We start from the raw sequence: 21,743 nt of genomic DNA, 5'->3' as shown, positions 1-21,743 counted from the left end.
TTTGTTACCTCTTCAAAGAACTCTAACAGGTTTGTCAGGCACGACCTCCCCTTACTAAATCCATGCTGACTTGTCCTAATCCGACCCTGCACTTCCAAGAATTTAGAAATCTCATCCTTAACAATGGATTCTAGAATCTTGCCAACAACCAAGGTCAGGCTAATTGGCCTATAATTTTCCATCTTTTTTCTTGTTCCCTTCTTGAACAGGGGGGTTACAACAGCGATTTTCCAATCCTCTGGGACTTTCCCTGACTCCAGTGACTTTTGAAAGATCATAACTAATGCCTCCACTATTTCTTCAGCTATCTCCTTGAGGACTCTAGGATGTAGTCCATCTGGGCCCGGAGATTTATCAATTTTTAGACCTCTTAGTTTCTCTAGCACTTTCTCCTTTGTGATGGCAACCATATTCAACTCTGCCCCCTGACTCTCCTGAATTGTTGGGATATTACTCATGTCTTCTACTGTGAAAACTGACGCAAAGTACTTATTTAGTTCTTCAGCTATTTCCTTTCTTCCATCACTAGATTACCAGCGTCATTTTGGAGCGGCACAATGTCTACATTTGCCTCCTGTTTGTTTATAATGTATTGAAAGAAACTTTTACTATCACTCCTAATGTTAGTGGCTAGCCTACCTTCAAGGTACAGCACGGGGTTAGATACAGAGTAAAGCTCCCTCTACACTGTCCCCATCAAACACTCCCAGGACAGGTACAGCACGGGGTTAGATACAGAGACAGGGCAGATACCAGCACTGGGAGAGGGGGAGACAGGGGAGATACCAGCTCTGAGGGGGAGACAGGGGAGATACCAGGACTGGGAGAGGGGGAGAAAGGGGAGATGCCAGCACTGGGACAGAGGGAGACAGGGGAGGTACCATCACTGGGAGAAGGGGAGACAGGGGAGATACCAGCACTGCGAGAGGGGGAGAGAGGGGAGATACCAGCACTGGGAGAGGGGGAGACAGGGGAGATACCAGCACTGGGAGAGGGGGAGACAGGGGAGATACCAACACTGGGAGAGGGGGGAGACGTGGGATATGCTAGCCCTGAGAGAGGGGGAGACAGGGGAGATACCAGCACTGGGAGAGGGGGGGACAGGGGAGATACCAGCACTGGGATTGGGGGAGACGGGAGATACCAGCACTGGGAGAGGGGGGAGACATGGGATATACCAGCCCTGAGAGAGGGGGAGACATGGGATATACCAGCCCTGAGAGAGGGGGAGACAGGGGAGATACCAGCACTGAGGGAAGGGGAGACAGTGGAGATACCAGCAGTGGGAGAGGTGGAGACAGGGTAGACACCAGCTCTGAGACAGGGGTCTACAGGGGAGATACCAGCACTCAGAGAGGGGGAGACAATGGAGATACCAGCTTTGGGAGAGGGGGAGACGAGAGATACCAGTTCTGAGAGAGGGGGAGACAGGGGTGAAACCAGCACTGAGAGAGGGGGAGACAGGGAGATACCAGCACTGGGAGAGGGGGAGACAGGGGAGAACAGCACTGGGAGAGGGGGAGACAGGGGAGATACTAGCACTGAGCGGGGGGAGACAGGGGAGATACCAGCACTGAGAGACGGGAAGACAGTGGAGATACCAGCAGTGGGAGAGGGGGAGAAAATGGAGATACCAGCTTTGGGAGAGGGGGAGACGGGAGATACCAGTTCTGAGAGAGGGGGAGACAGGGGTGATGCCAGCACTGAGAGAGGGGGAGACAGGGAGATACCAGCACTGGGAGAGGGGGAGACAGGGGAGATAACAGCACTGTGAGAGGGGGAGACAGGGGAGATAACAGCACTGGGAAAGGGGGAGACAGGGGAGATAACAGCACTGGGAGAGGGGGAGTCAGGGGAGATACCAGAATTGGGAGAGGGGGACACAGGGGAGATACCAGCACTGGGAGAGGGGGAGACAGGGTAGATACCAGTTCTGAGGGAGGGGGAGACAAGGGAGATACCAGCACTGGGAGAGGGGGAGACAGGGGAGATACCAGCACTGGGTGAGGAGGAGACGGGAGATACCAGCACTGGCAGAGGGGTCTGCAGGGGAGATACCAGCACTGGGAGTGGGGGAGACAGGGGAGATACCAGCACTGGGAGAGGGGGGGGGGGACAGGGGAGATACCAGCACTGGGAGTGGGGGAGACGGGAGATAACAGCACTGGGAGAGGGGGGAGACATGGGATATACCAGCCCTGAGAGAGGGGGAGACATGGGATATACCGGCCCTGAGAGAGGTTGAGACAGGGGAGATACCAGCACTGAGGGAGGGGGAGACAGGGGAGATACCAGCACTGAGAGACGGGAAGACAGTGGAGATACCAGCAGTGGGGGAGGTGGAGACAGGGTAGACACCAGCTCTGAGACAGGGGTCTACAGGGGAGATACCAGCACTCAGAGAGGGGGAGACAATGGAGATACCAGCTTTGGGAGAGGGGGAGACGGGAGATACCAGTTCTGAGAGAGGGGGAGACAGGGGTGATACCAGCACTGGGAGAGGGGGAGACAGGGGAGATACGAGCACTGAGAGAGGGGGAGACAGGGGAGATACCAGCACTGAGAGAGAGGGAGACAGGGGAGATACGAGCACTAAGAGAGGGAGAGACAGGGGAGTTACCAGCTCTGAGAGAGGAGGAGACAGGGGAGATACCATCACTGGGAGAGGGGGAGACAGGGGAGATACCAGCACTTGGAGAGGGGGAGACAGGGGAGATACCAGTACTGAGAGAGGGGGAGACAGGGGAGATACCAGTACTGAGAGAGGGGGAGAAAGGGGAGATACCAGCTCTGAGAGAGGGGTCTACAGGGGAGTTACCAGCCCTGGGATTGGGGGAGACAGGGGAGATACCAGCACTGAGAGAAGGGGAGACACCAGCACTGTGAGAGGGGGAGATAGGGGAGATACCAGCTCTGAGAGAGGGGGAGACAGGTGAGGTACCAGCTCTGAGAGAGGAGGGGACAGGGTAGATACCAGCACTGGGAGAGGGGGGAGACAGGGGTGAAACCAGCACTGGGAGAGGAGGAGACAGGGAGATTCCAGCACTGGGAGAGGGGGAGACAGGGGAGGTACCAACACTGGGAGAGGGGGATACAGGGGAGATACCAGCACTGAGAGAGGGGGAGATAGGGGAGGAATTGACTCTCAGATCCCGCAGCGTTTTGGGGAGGCAGTTCCAGATTTCCGCTCCCCCATTTCCAGCACTGGAGCAGACTGAGAATGATCAGGGGCCGGGGTCCTCCGAGGCTCCCCCTGAAACAGCGCTCGGCGCGGAGGCGGAGATTGGGGCCTCAGACCCGCGATCGGGTCTGACGCGATTCTCCGGTGCCCAGAGATGCGGCGCCGGTCGGGTCGGTGAAAGAGGTCCCCGCGGCGATTCTCCGCAGTCGACCGGCTGAGTTCCTGCCGGCGTGGTTCACATCTGGTTCCGCCCGGCGGCAGCTCGATGTCGCGGCTGGCGTGGCCGTCCTGGTGGGGGGCGGGGGCGGGGGGGGGGTGGGGGGGATCAGTCTCGGGGGGGGGCGGGGCCTCCACGACCGCCAGGCCGGCAATCGGGGTCCACCGATCAGCGGCCGCATGCGATCTGAGGGGGGCCCACCTTCTTGCGCGCCTGCCCGCTGTGTGGCTCAGCCAGGTCGCGTGGGGCCGGCGCGGAAACGCCGCCGCTTGCACGCGCAGACCCGCGGCGATCAGTGCAGGGCCGCGTACAGCAGCTGGAGCAGCGCGGGGTCACTCCGGCACAGCGCTGGCCCCCTGGCGGCTACAGAATGGCTGGGCCAAGACGCCCATTGACGCCGGAGTGAAACACAGAGACGCATTTTTGGAGCATCCCGGCCATGGTGTAGCCCAACCCATCCACACGCTCGTCGCACGAGAGGTTTAAGGACTGGGGGGTTTGTGTTCAGAGAGGCAGGAGTATTATCCGGTGGGAAATGGGAGTCCAGAACAGTGAGTTACAGAAACCCTCCTCACACACACAACACACTCTGCTTCTGCGGAGGAGATTGGGAGAATAACAAGTGAATCATCATTCTGTAGTTTCACTGCTTCAAAGTGAAGTCATTCACAGAACATACAGTGCAGAAGGAGGCCATTCGGCCCATCGAGTCTGCACCGGCCCACTTAAGCCCTCACTTCCACCCTATCCCCGTAACCCAATAACCCCTCCTAACCTTTTTGGACACTAAGGGCAATTTATCATGGCCAATCCACCTAACCTGCATGTCTTTGGACTGTGGGAGGAAACCGGAGCACCCGGAGGAAACCCACGCAGACACGGGGAGAACGCGCAGACTCCGCACAGACAGTGACCCAGCGGGGAATCGAACCTGGGACCCTGACGCTGTGAAGCCACAGTGCTATCCACTTGTGCTACCGTGCTGCCCGTCAGCACAGGGTACAACAGGTTCCATCCAGTTGCACAGGAACAGCTGACATTCTGTGAGGAGTAAAACAATCTCGAATCTAGACCAAGCGGCCTGAGAGTTTGAGAACATCACTCACAACACATCATCAATCTCTCTCTCAGACAGTGATTTCGTCCATTGCGAACTTGCCCGACTCCCAGTCCCCTCTGTGGAAGGTGCCTGTGGTTGAATTGGAAGAAATACACCTTTGTGCGGACATTTCCACCTTTCCCCAAGGTCACACACCACCATTGCTTCACATCAGGTCCCAGGGGAAGACAGGGTGGAAGCTGGAGGAATCCAGACCCTCAATGCAAATTCCAAAACAAATATTGTGCCCTTGTACCAGCAGAGGGAGGCAGAGAACAAGCAAAAGTGAATGTAGTGAAACTACAATGTGATTTCTCGGAAAACAGAGAGATTACCAGACCCTCACTGCGTCAACAACATGTTATTTATACAGGACAGGAAGTGTGAAACTGATCAAACAGCAAAAGAAGCGACAGCTCTGAGAGAGGGGGAGATACCAGCTCTGAGAGAGGGGGAGACAGGGGAGATACCAGCTCAGAGAGAGGAGGAGACAGGGGAGATACCAGCTCTGAGAGAGGGGGAGACAGGGGAGATACCAGCCCTGAGAGAGGGGGAGACAGGGGAGATACCAGCTCTGAGAGAGGGGGAGACAGGGGGGTTCCAGCACTTAGAGAGGGAGAGACAGGGGGGTTCCAGCACTTAGAGAGGGAGAGACAGGGGGGTTCCAGCACTTAGAGAGGGAGAGACAGGGGGGTTCCTGCACTTAGAGAGGGGGAGAGAGGGGTGATACCAGCACTGAGAGAGGGGGGCGACAGGGGGGTTCAAGCACTTAGAGAGGGAGTGACGGGGGTTCCAGCACTTAGAGAGGGATAGACAGGGGGGTTCCAGCACTTAGAGAGGGGGAGAGAGGGGTGATACCAGCACTGAGAGAGGGGGCGACAGGGGGGGTTCCAGCACTTAGAGAGGGAGAGACAGGGGGTTCCAGCACTTAGAGAGGGGGAGAGAGGGGTGATACCAGCACTGAGAGAGGGGGGCGACAGGGGGGTTCAAGCACTTAGAGAGGGAGTGACGGGGGTTACAGCACTTAGAGAGGGATAGACAGGGGGGTTCCAGCACTTAGAGAGGGGGAGACAGGGGTGATACCAGCACTGAGAGAGGGGGCAACAGGGGGGTTCCAGCACTTAGAGAGGGAGAGACAGGGGGTTTCAGCACTTAGAGAGGGAGAGACAGGGGGGTTCCAGCACTTAGGGAGGGAGAGACAGGGGGGTTCCAGCACTTAGAGAGGGAGAGACAGGGAGGTTCCAGCACTGAGAGAGGGGGAGACAGGGGTGATACCAGCACTGAGAGAGGGGGAGACAGGGGGGTTCCAGTACTTAGAGAGGGGGAGACACGGGAGATACCAGCTCTGAGAGAGGGTGTAGCACAATCAATCACTCACGGGACGAGATGAGAAGGTGTCGAACGATGGCTTTATTACGCAGACTTGTTCCCTAGCAGCACAGTTACAGAACCCGGGCTCTAATATGCGCCTTGCTGGGTGGAGCCAGCAGGCTGCTGATCCAATCGGGATTCAGTGTCCTCCAGCAATAGCCTCTCAGCATCCCAGGGTACCTTAATACCCCTAAAACATACCACCACATTCACCCCTTGTTAAAAAAGAACCCAGCGGGGCAGTGAGCCGTATGGTGGGAGGGGTTTCTAGAGTCTGTACCTCGGATGCCGCTAACACGGTGGCTATGCTCCGATATTAACTACTTACAATGCCGCTTTTACTGGGCTACCAAACCAAAAGAAATATTTACAGAGGCATTTTGTGCTTCATTATACAGATTCGATGAGTCGGATGGGTGCCCTGGTCATCCTCGCCGATCGTCTTATCCCCGGTGGTGATGTAGGTGCAGGTTCCGGCCTCGTCGTCTCTGGGAGCGTCGCGATGCCTCGTCCCGCTCCAATATCCCTATTCGGGACCGGCGGAAGGACCGATCCACCCTGGAAGGGGGCGGCTGTGGGGTGCGCCGGCGGGAGGGAGGGGGTGATTGGTGTTGGGGGGGTCTGCGTGGCTCCAGAGGGGGTCACTGGTGTTGGGGGGCTGCGTGGGGCTCCGGCGGGTGCTTGGTCCCGCAGGGAGACCGTGTCCTGTCGGCCGTCGGGGTACGCCACGTAGGCGTATTGAGGGTTCGCGTGGAGGAGATGAACCCTCTCGACCAACGGGTCCGATTTGTGCACCCGCACATGCTTTCGGAGCAGGATGGGTCCCGGGGCTGCCAGCCAGGTCGGAAGTGACGTTCTGGAGGAGGACTTCCTAGGGAAGACAAGGCGGCGTTTGTGAGGTGTTTGATTCGTTGTTGTACACAGATGGAGTGGAGGGCGTCCGGGAGGACTTCCTGCCAGCGGGAAACTGGGAGACTTCTGGACCGCAGGGCCAGTAGGACGGTCTTCCAGACCGTTCCGTTCTCCCTCTCTACCTGACTGTCCCCCCGGGGGTTGTAACTGGTCGTCCTGCTCGAGGCGATGCCCTTGCTGAGCAGGAATTGACGCAGTTCGTCGTTCATGAAGGAGGACCCACTATCGCTATGTATGTAGGCGGGGAAACCGAACAGGGTAAAGATGGTGCCGAGGACTCTAATGACCGTGGCCGCGGTCATGTCGGGACAGGGGATGGCGAAAGGGAACCGGGAGTATTCGGCAATCATGGTGAGGAAGTACATGTTGCGATCGGTGGAGGGGAGGGGGCCTTTAAAGTCCAGGCTGAGGCGCTCAAAAGGACGGGAAGCCTTTATCAGGTGCGCCCTCTCTGGCCGGTAGAAATGCGGTTTGCACTCTGCGCAGATCTGGCAGTTCCTGGTGACGGCCCTGACCTCCTCGATGGAGCAGGGGAGGTTGCAGGTCTTCACGAAGTGATAGAACCGAGTGACCCCCGGGTGGCAGAGGTTCTCGTGGAGGGTTCGGAGACGGTCCACTTGTGCGGTGGCACATGTGCCGCGGGAGAGGGCGCTTAGCTTCCCGGGATGATACAAGATCTCATAGTTATAGGTGGAGAGTTCGATCCTCCACTGCAATATCTTGTCGTTCTTGATCTTGCCCCGCTGTGCATTATGAAGGCAACCGACCGTTGGTCAGTGAGGTGAGTGAATCTCCTACCGGCCAGGTAATGCCTCCAATGCCGCACAGCTTCCACTATGGCCTGGGCCTCCTTTTCCACTGAGGAGTGGCGGATTTTGGAAGCGTGGAGGGTGCGTGAAAAAAAGGCCACGGGTCTGCCCGCTTGGTTGAGCGTGGCCGCCAGAGCAACGTCAGATGCGTCGCTCTCGACTTGGAAGGGGAGGGACTCATCGATTGCGTGCATCGTGGCCTTTGCGATATCCACTTTGATGCGGCTGAAGGCCTGGCGGGCCTCTGTCGACAGGGGGAAAACCGTGGACTGGATTTTTTTTTTTAATGTATTTTTATTAAAGTTTTTCGATCAAACAAGAATTTTCCATTTTTACAACTTTGTAGCAATATATACATTGATCGTTTTTTAAATAATATATTAACTAATAGCAAGTGCCAAACACAAACATTGAAAAAAAAAATAAACATAAACAACTATAACCAACTAATATATAACAAAACACAAAACAAACCTCAAAAACCCAAATGCACCCTCCCCCCCCCCCCCCCCCCCGGGTTGCTGCTGCTGTCTTTCCTGTTTTCCCTTATCGCTCTGCGAGATAGTCGAGGAACGGTTGCCACTGTCTGGTGAACCCCTGAGCCGAACCTCTTAGTGCGTACTTTATCCGCTCCAATTTTACAAACCCTGCCATGTCGTTTATCCAGGCCTCCACGCCCGGGGGGTTTAGCTTCTTTCCACATAAGTAGAATCCTTTGCCGGGCTACTAGGGACGCAAAGGCCAAAACATCGGCCTCTCTCGCCTCCTGCACTCCCGGCTCTTCTGCAACCCCAAATATAGCCAACCCCCAGCTTGGTTCGACCCGGACCCCCACCACCTTTGAAATCACTCTTGCCACACCCACCCAGAACCCATGCAATACCGGACATGACCAGAACATGTGGGTGTGGTTCGCCAGGCTTCCCGCGCACCTCCCACACCTGTCCTCCACTCCAAAAAATCTACTCAGCCTTGCTCCTGTCATATGCACCCTGTGTAGAACCTTGAACTGGATCAGGCTGAGCCTGGCACACGAGGACGAGGAATTTACCCTACTTAGGGCATCTGCCCACAGTCCCTCCTCAATCTCTTCCCCCAGCTCCTCCTCCCATTTACCCTTCAGCTCATCTACCATCGTCTCCCCCTCGTCTCTCATTTCCCTGTATATATCGGACACTTTACCATCACCAACACATGCCCCCGAAATCACTCTGTCCTGGATCCCTTGCGCCGGGAGCTGCGGAAATTCCCTCGCCTGTTGCCTCGCAAATGCCCTCACTTGCATATATCGAAATGCATTCCCAGGTGGCAACCCGTATTTTTCTGTCGGTGCTCCCAGACTCGCGAACGTCCCGTCCAAGAACAAGTCCTTCCGTTTCGCAATTCCTGCTCGCTGCCAAGATTGAAATCCCCCATCTATCCTTCCCAGGACGAACCTGTGGTTGTTCCTTATCGGGGACCACACTGAGGCACCTGTCACTCCCCTATGTCGTCTTCACTGCCCCCAAATCTTCAGAGTCGCCACCACCACTGGGTTTGTGGTGTATTTTTTCGGGGAGAACGGCAACGGCACCGCCGCCAGTGCTTTTAAGCTAGTTCCCCTACAGGACGCCATCTCCAGCCTTTTCCACGCTGCCCCTTCTTCCCTCATCCACTTACATATCATAGACACTTTGGCGGCCCAATAATAATAACTCAGACTCGGCATTGCCAGTCCCCCTCTATCCCTACTGTGCTGTAGGAACCCCCTCTTTACCCTCGGGGTCTTTCCGGCCCACACAAAGCTCATGATACTCCTATCCACCTTCTTAAAAAAGGCCTTTGTAATCAGTATGGGGAGGCACTGAAACACGAAAAGAAACCTTGGAAGAACCACCATTTTAACCGCCTGCACCCTGCCCGCCAATGACAGGGGCACCATGTCCCACCTCTTAAAGTTCTCCTCCATCTGCTCTACCAGTCGTGTCAAGTTAAGCTTATGCAAGGTTCCCCAGTCCCTGGCCACCTGGATCCCTAAATACCGGAAATCTCTTGTTACTCTCCTCAGCGGCAGCTCGTCTATTCCCCTGCCCTGTTCCCCGGGGTGCATCACAAACAGTTCACTCTTCCCCATATTCAGTTTGTATCCCGAAAACTCTCCAAACTCCCTGAGTGTCTGCATTATCTCAGGCATCCCCTCCACTGGGTCCGCCACATATAGCAGCAAATCATCCGCATATAATGACACCCGATGTTCCTCTCCTCCTCTAAGGACCCCTCTCCACTTCTTAGAGCCCCTCAGCGCTATGGCCAATGGCTCAATTGCCAACGCGAACAGTAACGGGGACAGGGGGCAGCCCTGTCTTGTGCCCCTATGTAATCGGAAATAGTCGGATCGTTGCCTGTTTGTAACCACGCTTGCCACCGGGGCCCCGTACAGGAGCTGAACCCATCTGATGAACCCCTCTCCAAATCCAAATCTCTTCAGTACCTCCCACAGGTAACCCCACTCCACTCTATCAAATGCCTTTTCTGCGTCCATAGCCACCACTATCTCCGCCTCCCCCTCCGGCGGGGGCATCATCATCACCCCCAGCAACCTTCGTATATTGGCATTCAATTGCATCCCTTTAACAAACCCTGTCTGGTCGTCATGTACCGCCCCGGGACACAGTCCTCTATCCTTGTCGCCATCACTTTGGCAAATAGCTTGGCATCTACGTTCAGGAGGGTGATTGGCCTGGATGACCCGCACTGCAGCGGGTCTTTGTCTCGTTTCAGGATCAACGATATCGTCGCCTCCGACATCGTCGGGGGTAGTGTCCCCCTTTCCTTAGCCTCATTGAAGGTTCTCGTCAGAAGTGGGGCCAGCAGGTCCACATATTTCCTGTAAAATTCCACCGGGAACCCATCCGGTCCTGGGGCCTTTCCTGCCTGCATGTTCCCGATTCCTTTTACCGCCTCCTCCACCTCAATTTGCGCTCCCAGTCCTATCACCTACTGCTCCTCAACCCTCAGGAACTCCAACTGGTCTAGGAAATGTATCATTCTCCCTTTCCCTTCCGGGGGTTGGGACTTATTCAGCCTCTCATAAAATGCCTTAAACACCCCGTTCACCCTCTCCGCTCTCTGTTCCATCTTTCCCTCCTCGTCTCTAACTCCTCCGATCTCTCTCGCCGCCCCCCTCTTCCTAAGTTGTTGGGCCAGCAGTCGGCTCGCCTTTTCCCCGTATTCGTATTGTATTCCCTGTGCCTTCCTCCACTGCGTCTCCGCCTTACCCGTGGTCAGCAGGTCAAAGTCTGTATGTAGTCTCCGTCTTTCCCTGTATAGCCCTTCGTCCGGAGCCTCCGCATATTGCCTATCCACCCTCAGAATCTCCCCGATCAGTCTCTCCCTTTCTTTACCCTCTTGTTTCCCCTTATGGGCCCTTATGGAGATCAGCTCCCCTCTAACCAGTGCCTTCAGCGCCTCCCAAACTACTCCCACCTGGACCTCTCCATCATCATTGACCTCTAGGTATCTTTCAATACATCCCCTCGTCCTTCCACATACCCCCTCGTCCGCCAACAGTCCCATGTCCAATCTCCAAAGTGGGCGCTGCTCCTTCTCCTCACCTAGATCCAGATCTACCCAATGTGGGGCGTGATCTGAAACGGCTATAGCCGAATATTCCGTTCCTGCCACTTTCGGGATCAGCGCCCTTCCCAGGACAAAGAAGTCCATCCGGGAGTACACTTTATGGACGTGGGAGAAGAAGGAAAACTCTTTACTCCTCGGTCTAGCAAATCTCCAGGGATCTACTCCTCCCATCTGCTCCATAAAGCCCTCAAGCACCTTGGCCACTGCCGGCCTCCTCCCGGTCCTAGATCTGGACCGGTCCAGCCCTGGGTCCAGCACCGTGTTGAAGTCCCCCCCACATTGCCAAATTTCCCATCTCTAGGTCCGGGATGCACCCCAACATACGCTTCATAAAACTCACATCATCCCAGTTCGGGGCATATACGTTCACCAGCACCACCGCCTCACCTTGCAATCTGCCACTCACCATCACGTACCTGCCCCCACTGTCCACCACTATGGTCTTAGCCTCAAACGATACCCGTTACCCCACCAGTATTGCCACCCCTCTATTTTTCGCATCAAAGCCCGAGTGGAATACCTGCCCCACCCATCCTTTCCTTAATCTGACCTGATCCGCCAGTTTCAGGTGCGTCTCCTGAAGCATAACCACATCCGCCTTCAGCTTCTTTAGGTGCGCAAATACCCTTGCCCTCTTAATCGGCCCATTCAACCCTCTCACATTCCACGTGATCAACCGGGTTGGGGGGCTCTTTACCACCCCCCCCCCCATCGTCGACTAGCCATCCCCTTTTTTAAACCAGCTCCTCACCCGGTTCCCACGCACCCATTTGTCCCCCAGACGGCGCCCTCCCGTCCCGACCATCCCATCCCGTATCAGCTCCCCCTTCCCCTCAGCAGCAGCAACCCAGTAAATCCCCCCCCCCCCGCTAGATTCCCTTCTAGCTTGATTGCTCATATTGCTTCCGGGAGTCAGCAAACTCTGGCTGACCTCGGCTTCCCCCTTTTACCCTTGGCCTCCCTGCGTGTGAGGCCCCCTCCTTCCTGCGCCCACTTTTCCCGCCACAGTTTAACAAAGCCCACGCTGCCCTCTCGGCCCCGCCCCTAATGGCGCAGCTCCCTCTCCCTTTCCCCGCCCCTTCCCCACCGGCGCCCACATTTCTTCGTGTCCCCCCCCTTCGAGGGAGGAAAAAATTTCCCCCATCTAATTTACAATTCCTTGCCACCACCTCGCTACTTCTTTCCAAACATCCATTCCCAAATCTAGTCCAACTTCTCTTCTTGGATGAATGTCCACGCCTCCTCTGCCGTCTCGAAGTAGTGGTGTTTGCCCTGGTGTGTAACCCACAGTCTTGCCGGCTGCAGCATTCCAAATTTTACTTTCTTCCTGTGGAGCACCGCCTTGGCCCGATTGAAACTCGCCCTCCTTCTCGCCACCTCCGCACGCCAATCTTGGTAGATGCGGATCACCGAGTTCTCCCATCTGCTACTCCGTGTCTTCTTAGCCCATCTCAGAACCATCTCCCTGTCCTTGTAGCGGTGGAACCTCACCACTATTGCTCGCGGTATTTCCCCTGCCCTTGGTCTTCTCACGAGGACTCGATACGCTCCCTCCACTTCCAGGGGGCCCGTCGGGGCCTCAGCTCCCATTAAGGTATGGAGCATCGTGCTCACATACGCCCCAACATCCGCTCCCTCTGCCTCTTCGGGAAGACCCAAAATCCTTAAGTTCTTCCTCCTCGAGCTATTTTCCAGGGGTTCCAGTCTCTCTATGCACCTCTTGTGTAGTGCCTCGTGCGTCTCCGTCTTCACCACCAAGCCCTGTATCTCGTTTTCATTCTCGGCAGCCTTTGCCTTCACTCCACGGAGCTCCATTGCCTGGGTCTTTTGCGTCTCCTTTAACCCCTCAATCGCCAGCAGCATCGGCGCCAGCACCTCCTTCTTGAGCTCCTCCACACATCGTCGGAGGAACTCCTGCTGTTCAGGGCCCCATACCATCTGGGCTCCCTCAGCCGCCATCTTGCTTCTCCCTTCTCTTCTCTACCGCAGCTCCAGAGGATCCCCCGCAATCTGGCCACTATTATCAAATCTTGGGAGACAGGGCAGATACCAGCTCTGAGAGAGGGGGAGACAGGGGAGATACCAGCACTGAGAGAGGGGGAGACAGGGGAGATACCAGCACTGAGAGAGGGGGAGACAGGTGAGATACCAGCTCTGAGAGAGGGGGAGACAGGGGAGATACCAGCTCTGAGAGAGGGGGAGAGAGGGGAGATACCAGCTCTGAGAGAGGGGGGATACAGGGGAGATACCAGCTCTGAGAGAGGGGGAGACAGGGGAGATACCAGCTCTGAGAGAGGGGGAGACAGGGGAGATACCAGCACTGAGAGAGGGGGAGACAGGGGAGATACCAGCACTGAGAGAGGGGGGAGACAGGGGAGATACCAGCTCTGGGAGAGGGGGAGACAGGGGAAATACCAGCACTGATACATGGGGAGACAGGGGACATACCAGCACTGGGAGAGGGGGAGACAGGGGAGGTGCCAGCACTGAGAGAGGGGGAGACAGGGGAGATACCAGCAATTGGAGAGGGGGAGACAGGGGAGATACCAGTACTGAGAGAGGGGGAGACAGGGGAGATACCAGCAATGGGAGAGGATGAGACAGGGGAGGTAACAGCACTGAGAGAGGGGTCTACAGGGGAGATACCAGCAATGGGAGAGGGGGAGAGAGGGGAGATACCAGCACTAGGTGAGGGGGAGACTGGGGAGGAACAAGCTCTGAGAGAGGGGTAGACAGGGCAGATATTAGCACTGAGAATGGGGGAGACAGGGGAGATACCAGAACTGAGAGAGGGGGAGAGAGGGGAGATACCAGCACTGGGAGAGGAGGAGACAGGGGAGATACCAGCTCTGGGAGAGGGGGAGACAGGGGAGATACCAGAACTGAGAGAGGGGGAGAGAGGGGAGATACCAGCACTGGGAGAGGGGGAAACAGGGGAGATACTAGCACTGAGAGAGGGGGAGACAGGGGAGGTACCAGCACAGGGAGAAGGGGAGACAGGGGAGATACCAGCTCTGAGAGAGGGGGAGACAGGGGAGATACCAGCACTGGGAGAGGGGGAGACAGGGGAGATACCAGCACTGAGAGATGGGGAGACAGGGGAGGTACCAGCACTGGGAGAGGGGGAGACAGGGGAGATACCAGCACTGAGAGAGGGGGAGACAGTGGAGATACCAGCACTGGGAGAGGGGGAGACAGGGGAGATACCAGCACTGGGAGAGGGGGAGACAGGGGATATACCAGCACTGGGAGAGTGGGAGACAGGGGAGATACCAGCACTTGGAGAGGGGGAGACAGGGGTGTTTTCAGCACTGAGAGAGGGGGAGACAGGGGAGGCAGCACAGGGAGAGGTGGAGACAGGGGAGTTACCAGCACTGGGAGAGGGGGAGACTGGGGGGGAGCAGCACTGGGAGAGGGGGATACAGGGGAGATACCAACTGAGAGAGGGGGAGACAGGTGAGGGACCATCACTGGGAGAGAGGGAGACAGGGGAGATACCAGCACTGAGAGAGGGGGAGACAAGGGAGATACCAGCACTGAGAGAGGGGGAGACAGGGGAGATACCAGCACTGGGAGAGGGGGAGACAGAGGAGACACCAGCACTGGGAGAGGGCAGGGACAGGGTAGATACCAGCTCTGAGTGACGGAGAGACAGAGGTGATACCAGCACTGGGAGAGGGGGGGGACAGGGGAGATACCAGCACTGAGATAGGGGGAGACAGGGGAGATACCAGAACAGGGAGAGGGGGAGACAGGGGATATACCAGCTCTGAGCGAGGGGGAGACAGGGCAGATATCAGCACTGAGAGGGGGTGGGGGGGAGACAGGGGAGATACCAGCACTGAGAGAGGGGGAGACAGTGGAGATACCAGCACTGAGAGGGGGTGGGGGGGGAGACAGCGGAGATACCAGCACTGGAAGAGGGGGAGACAGGGGAGATACCAGCACTGGGAGAGTGGTTTACAGGGGAGATACCAGCATTGAGAGAGGGGGAGACAGGGGAGATACCAGAACAGGGAGAGGGGGAGACAGGGGATATACCAGCTCTGAGCGAGGGGGAGACAGGGGAGATACCGGTACTGAGAGAGGGGGAGACAGGGGAGACACCAGCACTGAGAGAGAGGGAGACAGGGGAGATACCAGTACTGAGAGAGGGGGAGACGGGAGATACGAGCACTGAGAGAGGGTGAGACATGGGAGATACCAGCACTGAGAGAGGGGGAGATTGGGGAGACACCAGCACTGAGAGAGTAGGAGACAGGGGAGATACCAGCACTGAGAGAGAGGGAGACAGGGGAGATACGAGCACTAAGAGAGAGGGAGACAGGGGAGATATGAGCACTGAGAGAGGGTGAGACATGGGAGATACCAGCACTGGGAGAGGGGGAGACAGGGGAGATACGAGCACTGAGAGAGGGGGAGACAGGGGAGATACCAGCACTGAGAGAGAGGGAGACAGGGGAGATACGAGCACTAAGAGAGGGAGAGACAGGGGAGTTACCAGCTCTGAGAGAGGAGGAGACAGGGGAGATACCATCACTGGGAGAGGGGGAGACAGGGGAGATACCAGCACTTGGAGAGTGGGAGACAGGGGAGATACCAGTACTGAGAGAGGGGGAGACAGGGGAGATACCAGTACTGAGAGAGGGGGAGACAGGGGAGATACGAGCACTGAGAGAGGGGGAGACAGGGGAGATACCAGCACTGAGAGAGAGGGAGATACCAGCACTGGGAGAGGGGGAGACAGGGGAGATACCAGCTATGAGAGAGGGGTCTACAGGGGAGTTACCAGCCCTGGGATTGGGGGAGACAGGGGAGATACCAGCACTGAGAGAAGGGGAGACACCAGCACTGTGAGAGGGGGAGATAGGGGAGATACCAGCTCTGAGAGAGGGGGAGACAGGTGAGGTACCAGCTCTGAGAGAGGAGGGGACAGGGTAGATACCAGCACTGGGAGAGGGGGGAGACAGGGGTGAAACCAGCACTGGGAGAGGAGGAGACAGGGAGACTCCAGCACTGAGAGAGGGGGAGACAGGGGAGATACCAGCACTGAGAGAGGGGGAGACAGAGGAGATACCAGCTCTGGGAGTGGGGGAGACAGGGGAGATACCAGCACTGGGACAGAGGGAGACATGGGAGGTACCAGCACTGAGAGAGGGGGAGACAGGGGAGATACCAGCACTGGGAGAGGGGTCTATAGGGGGGATACCAGCACTGAGAAAGGAGGAGACAGGGAGATACCAGCTCTGAGAGAGGGGGAGACAGGGGAGATACCAGCACTGGGAGAGGGGGTGGCAGGGGAGGTACCAGCACTGAGAGAGGGGGAGACAGGGGAAATACCAGCTCTGAGAGAGGGGGAGACAAGGGAGATACCAGCATTGGGAGAGAGGGAGATATGGGAGATACCAGCACTGGGAGAGGGGGAGACAGGTGAGGTACCAGCACTTAGAGAGTTGGAGACAAGGGTGATACCAGCATTGTGAGAGGGGTCTACAGGGGAGATACCAGCCCTGGGTAAGGGGGAGACAGGGGAGATAACAGCGCTGAGAGAGGGGGAGACAGGGAAGGTACCAGCACTGGGAGAGTGGGAGACGGGAGATACCAGCACTAGGAGAGGGGGCGACAGGGGAGATACCAGCTCTGAGAGAGGGGGAGACTGTGAGATACTAGCACTGACAGAGGGCGAGACAGGGGAGATACCAGCACTGTGAGAGGAGGAGACAGGGGAGATACCAGCTCTGAGAGAGGGGGAGACAGGGGAGATACCAACACTGAGTGAGGGGGAGACAGGGGAGATACCAGCATTGGGAGAGGGGGAGACAGGGGAGATACCAGCACTGAGAGAGTGGGAGACAGGGGAGGTACCAGCTCTGAGAGAGGGGGACACAGGGGAGATACCAACTCTGAGAGAGGGGGAGACAGGGGAGATACCAGCACTGAGAGAGGGGGAGACAGGGGAGATACCAGCTCTGGGAGACGGGGAAACACCAGCTCTGGGAGAGGGGGAGACACCAGCTCTGGGAGATGGGGAGACAGGGATTCCATTCAGCCCTCGAAGCTGCTTCACTTTCATTGAGTCAGAATGAAGCTGATCAGTATTTCTGCCCCATTTCCAGACCCAGAAACAGCTGTCATTCCGCACTTAGAAAACCCGGATTGACTCCCAGATCCCGCAGCCTTTTGGGGAGACAGTTCCAGATTTCCGCTCCCCCATTTCCAGCACTGGAGCAGACTGAGAATGATCAGGGGCCGGGGTCCTCCGAGGCTCCCCCTGAAACAGCGCTCGGCGCGGAGGCGGAGAATGGGGCCTCAGACCCACGATCGGGTCTGACGCGATTCTCCGGTGCCCAGAGATGCGGCGCCGGTCGGGGCGGTGAAAGAGGTCCCCGCGGCGATTCTCCGCAGTCGACCGGCTGAGTTCCTGCCGGCGTGGTTCACATCTGGTTCCGCCCGGCGGCAGCTCGATGTCGCGGCTGGCGTGGCCGTCCTGGTGGGGGGCGGGGGGGGGGGGTCCGTCTCCGGTGGGCGGGGCCTTCACGACGGCCAGGCCGGCAATCGGGGTCCACCGATCAGCGGCCGCATGCGATCTGAGGGGGGCCCACCTTCTTGCGCGCCAGCCCGCTGTGTGGCTCAGCCAGGTCGCGTGGGGCCGGCGCGGAAACGCCGCCGCTTGCACGCGCAGACCCGCTCCTTCAGTATTCTGGGGTAGATCCCATCAGGCCCTGGGGACTTATCTACCTTAATATTTTTTAAGACACCCAACACCTCGTCTTTTTGGATCTCAATGTGACCCAGGCTATCTACACCCCCTTCTCCAGACTCAACATCTACCAATTCCTTCTCTTTGGTGAATACTGATGCAAAGTATTCATTTAGTACCTCGCCCATTTCCTCTGGCTCCACACATAGATTCCCTTGCCTATCCTTCAGTGGGCCAACCCTTTCCCTGGCTACCCTCTTGCTTTTTATGTACGTGTAAAAAGCCTTGGGATTTTCCTTAACCCTATTTGCCAATGACTTTTCATGACCCCTTCTAGCCCTCCTGACTCCTTGCTTAAGTTCCTTCCTACTTTCCTTATATGCCACACAGGCTTCGTCTGTTCCCAACCTTTTAGCCCTGACAAATGCCTCCTTTTTCTTTTTGACGAGGCCTACAATATCACTCGTCATCCAAGGTTCCCGAAAATTGCCGTATTTATCTTTCTTCCTCACAGGAACATGCCTGTCCTGTATTCCTTTCAACTGACACTTGAAAGCCTCCCACATGTCAGATGTTGATTTGCCCTCAAACATCCGCCCCCAATCTATGTTCTTCAGTTCCCGCCGAATATTGTTATAATTAGCCTTCCCCCAATTTAGCACATTCATCCTCGGACCACTCTTATCCTTGTCCACCAGTACTTTAAAACTTACTGAATTGTGGTCACTGTTACCGAAATGCTCCCCTACTGAAACATCTGCCACCTGGCCGGGCTCATTCCCCAATACCAGGTCCAGTACCGCTCCTTCCCTAGTTGGACTGTTTACATATTGTTTTAAGAAGCCCTCCTGGATGCACCTTACAAACTCCGCCCCGTCTAAGCCCCTGGCACTATTTGAGTCCCAGTCAATATTGGGGAAGTTGAAGTCTCCCATCACCACAACCCTGTTGTTTTTACTCTTTTCCAAAATCTGTCTACCTATCTGCTCCTCTATCTCCCGCTGGCTGTTGGGAGGCCTGTAGTATACCCCCAACATTGTGACTGCACCCTTCTTATTCCTGATCTCTACCCATATAGCCTCACTGCCCTCTGAGGTGTCCTCTCGCAGTATAGCTGTGATATTCTCCCGAACAAGTAGCGCAACTCCGCCTCCCCTTTTACATCCCCCTCTATCCCGCCTGAAACATCTAAATCCTGGAACGTTTAGCTGCCAATCCTGCCCTTCCCTCAACCAGGTCTCTGTAATGGCAACAACATCATAGTTCCAAGTAGTAATCCAAGCTCTAAGTTCATCTGCCTTACCCGTAATGCTCCTTGCATTAAAACATATGCACTTCAGGCCACCAGACCCGCTGTGTTCAGCAACTTCTCCCCGTCTGCTCTGCCTCAGAGCCACACTGTCCCTATTCCCTAGTTCTCTCTCAATGCTCTCACCTGCTGACCTATTGCTCCCGTGCCCACCCCCCTGCCATACTAGTTTAAACCCTCCCGTGTGACAGTAGCAAACCTCGCGGCCAGGATATTTATGCCTCTCCAGTTTAGATGCAACCCGTCCATCTTATACAGGTCACACCTGCCCCGGAAGAGCTCCCAGTGGTCCAGATAACGGAAACCCTCCCTCCTACACCAGCTGTTTAGCCACGTGTTTGTCTGCTCTATCTTCCTATTTCTAGCCTCACTGGCACGTGGCACAGGGAGTAATCCCGGGATTACAACCCTCGAGGTCCTGTCTTTTAACTTTCTGCCTAGCTCCCTGAACTCCTGCTGCAGGACCTCATGCCCCTTCCTGCCTATGTCGTTGGTACCAATATGTACAACGACCTCTGCCTGTTTGCCCTCCCCCTTCAGGATTCCCTCTACCCGTTCGGAGACATCCTGGACCCTGGCACCAGGGAGGCAACATACCATCCTGGAGTCTCTTTCACGTCCACAGAAGCGCCTATCTGTGCCCCTGACTATAGAGTCCCCTATTACTATTACTCTTCTGCGCTTTGACCCTCCCTTCTGAACATCAGAGCCAGCCGTGGTGCCACTGCTCTGGCTGCTGCTGTTTTCCCCTGATAGGCTATCCCCCCCGACAGTATCCAAAGGGGTATATCTGTTCGAGAGGGGGACAACCACAGGGGATTCCTGCACTGACTGCCTGCCCTTTCTGGTGGTCACCCATTTCTCTGCCTGCACCTTGGGTGTGACCACACTTACATAACTGCGATCTATGACGCTTTCCGCCACCTGCATGCTCCTAAGTGCATCCAATTGCTGCTCCAACCGAACCATGCGGTCTGTGAGGAGCTGCAGTTGGGTGCACGTTCTGCAGAGGAAGCCATCCGGGACGCTGGAAGCCTCCCGGACCTGCCACATCTCACAGTCAGAGCACAGCACCCCTCTAACTGACATTGCGTCAATTAATTAAAATTTGTCTTTTTTTTTTAATGCTTTTTTTTAAAATTGCAAAGTTACTGTCAACTATCTGTTTCCTAGCACTAGATTTCTAATAGAAATGCGATAGCTAACTATAATACTCTCCGATCTCTGGCTTAGATATCCTCTAAATTATAATTAAGTTATTATGTTTAATTAGTTCCCAAATACTCAATTTTTTTTTAAATTTAGGTTAGAATCCCAACCAGCCACTCTGGCCACAGCTTTTCTGTGATGTCACTTCAGTTTCCCCCCGACACACACAATTTGAAAAAAGGTATAAAAGTAAAAATCACTTACTTACCTTCTGAGTGTCTGAGATGTTCTCAGGGTCTCTCGCTGACAGAGACTGCTCCTCCACCTCCGATCCTTGACCTGCACAATGCTAATAATATAATAATATAATATGGCACTTACCTTACACCAATGGGTCTTATTATTAGGTTAGAGGAGGAGGGCGGGTGGGAGACACTACACGTGTAGTGTCTCGGGTTTCCTCTCCACCAGAATTTATTGGTTTGGGGGGCGGGCGGGGGGGGACTTGCCAGAGGTCGAACTTCCGGTTCCCGCCTTATATAAAAACAAATAAAACAGAAAAGAAGAACAGACACGGGACCAGGCAAGGCTTTTTAAATTACTACTCACCTCCCAGAAGGCCCCTGCTCACCGCTGCCGCCGAAATCCAAAGGGCTGCTCCTGTAAAGGCAAGAGCTTTTAAATACACTACTCACCTCCCAGAGGGAGGCAGAGAACAAGCGAAAGTGAATGTAGTGAAACTACAATGTGATTTCTCGGAAAACAGAGAGATTACCAGACCCTCACTGCGTCAACAACATGTTATTTATACAGGACAGGAAGTGTGAAACTGATCAAACAGCAAAAGAAGCGACAGCTCTGAGAGAGGGGGAGATACCAGCTCTGAGAGAGGGGGACACAGGGGAGATACCAACTCTGAGAGAGGGGGAGACAGGGGAGATACCAGCACTGAGAGAGGGGGAGACAGGGGAGATACCAGCTCTGGGAGACGGGGAAACACCAGCTCTGGGAGAGGGGGAGACACCAGCTCTGGGAGATGGGGAGACAGGGATTCCATTCAGCCCTCGAAGCTGCTTCACTTTCATTGAGTCAGAATGAAGCTGATCAGTATTTCTGCCCCATTTCCAGACCCAGAAACAGCTGTCATTCCGCACTTAGAAAACCCGGATTGACTCCCAGATCCCGCAGCCTTTTGGGGAGGCAGTTCCAGATTTCCGCTCCCCCATTTCCAGCACTGGAGCAGACTGAGAATGATCAGGGGCCGGGGTCCTCCGAGGCTCCCCCTGAAACAGCGCTCGGCGCGGAGGCGGAGAATGGGGCCTCAGACCCACGATCGGGTCTGACGCTGGGCGCGATTCTCCGGTGCCCAGGGACGCGG

The 21,743-nt window shown here is 55.9% G+C and overlaps 1 protein-coding gene across 4 annotated transcripts in view; it reads right to left on the bottom strand.

Annotated features, from left to right (window-relative positions):
• LOC140428247 (interferon-inducible GTPase 5-like) overlaps nucleotides 1-21,177 on the bottom strand; it is an 88,727-nt gene extending 67,550 nt beyond the window's left edge. For 2 of the 4 annotated variants that reach the window (XM_072514548.1, XM_072514538.1), the window contains exon 1: nucleotides 20,975-21,177. The gene's annotated coding sequence lies outside the window, so the exon portion shown is untranslated. Of the gene's footprint in view, nucleotides 1-20,633; nucleotides 20,715-20,746; nucleotides 20,819-20,974 lie in introns of those variants that run through there. The other 2 variants (XM_072514566.1, XM_072514574.1) reach the window with 2 other exon arrangements.
• Nucleotides 21,178-21,743: the final 566 nt, after the last annotated feature.

This window comes from Scyliorhinus torazame, chromosome 1 (assembly GCF_047496885.1).
Source record: "Scyliorhinus torazame isolate Kashiwa2021f chromosome 1, sScyTor2.1, whole genome shotgun sequence".
NCBI classification, from domain to species: domain Eukaryota; kingdom Metazoa; phylum Chordata; class Chondrichthyes; order Carcharhiniformes; family Scyliorhinidae; genus Scyliorhinus; species Scyliorhinus torazame.
This window is presented reverse-complemented; position numbering and strand designations above follow the sequence as displayed.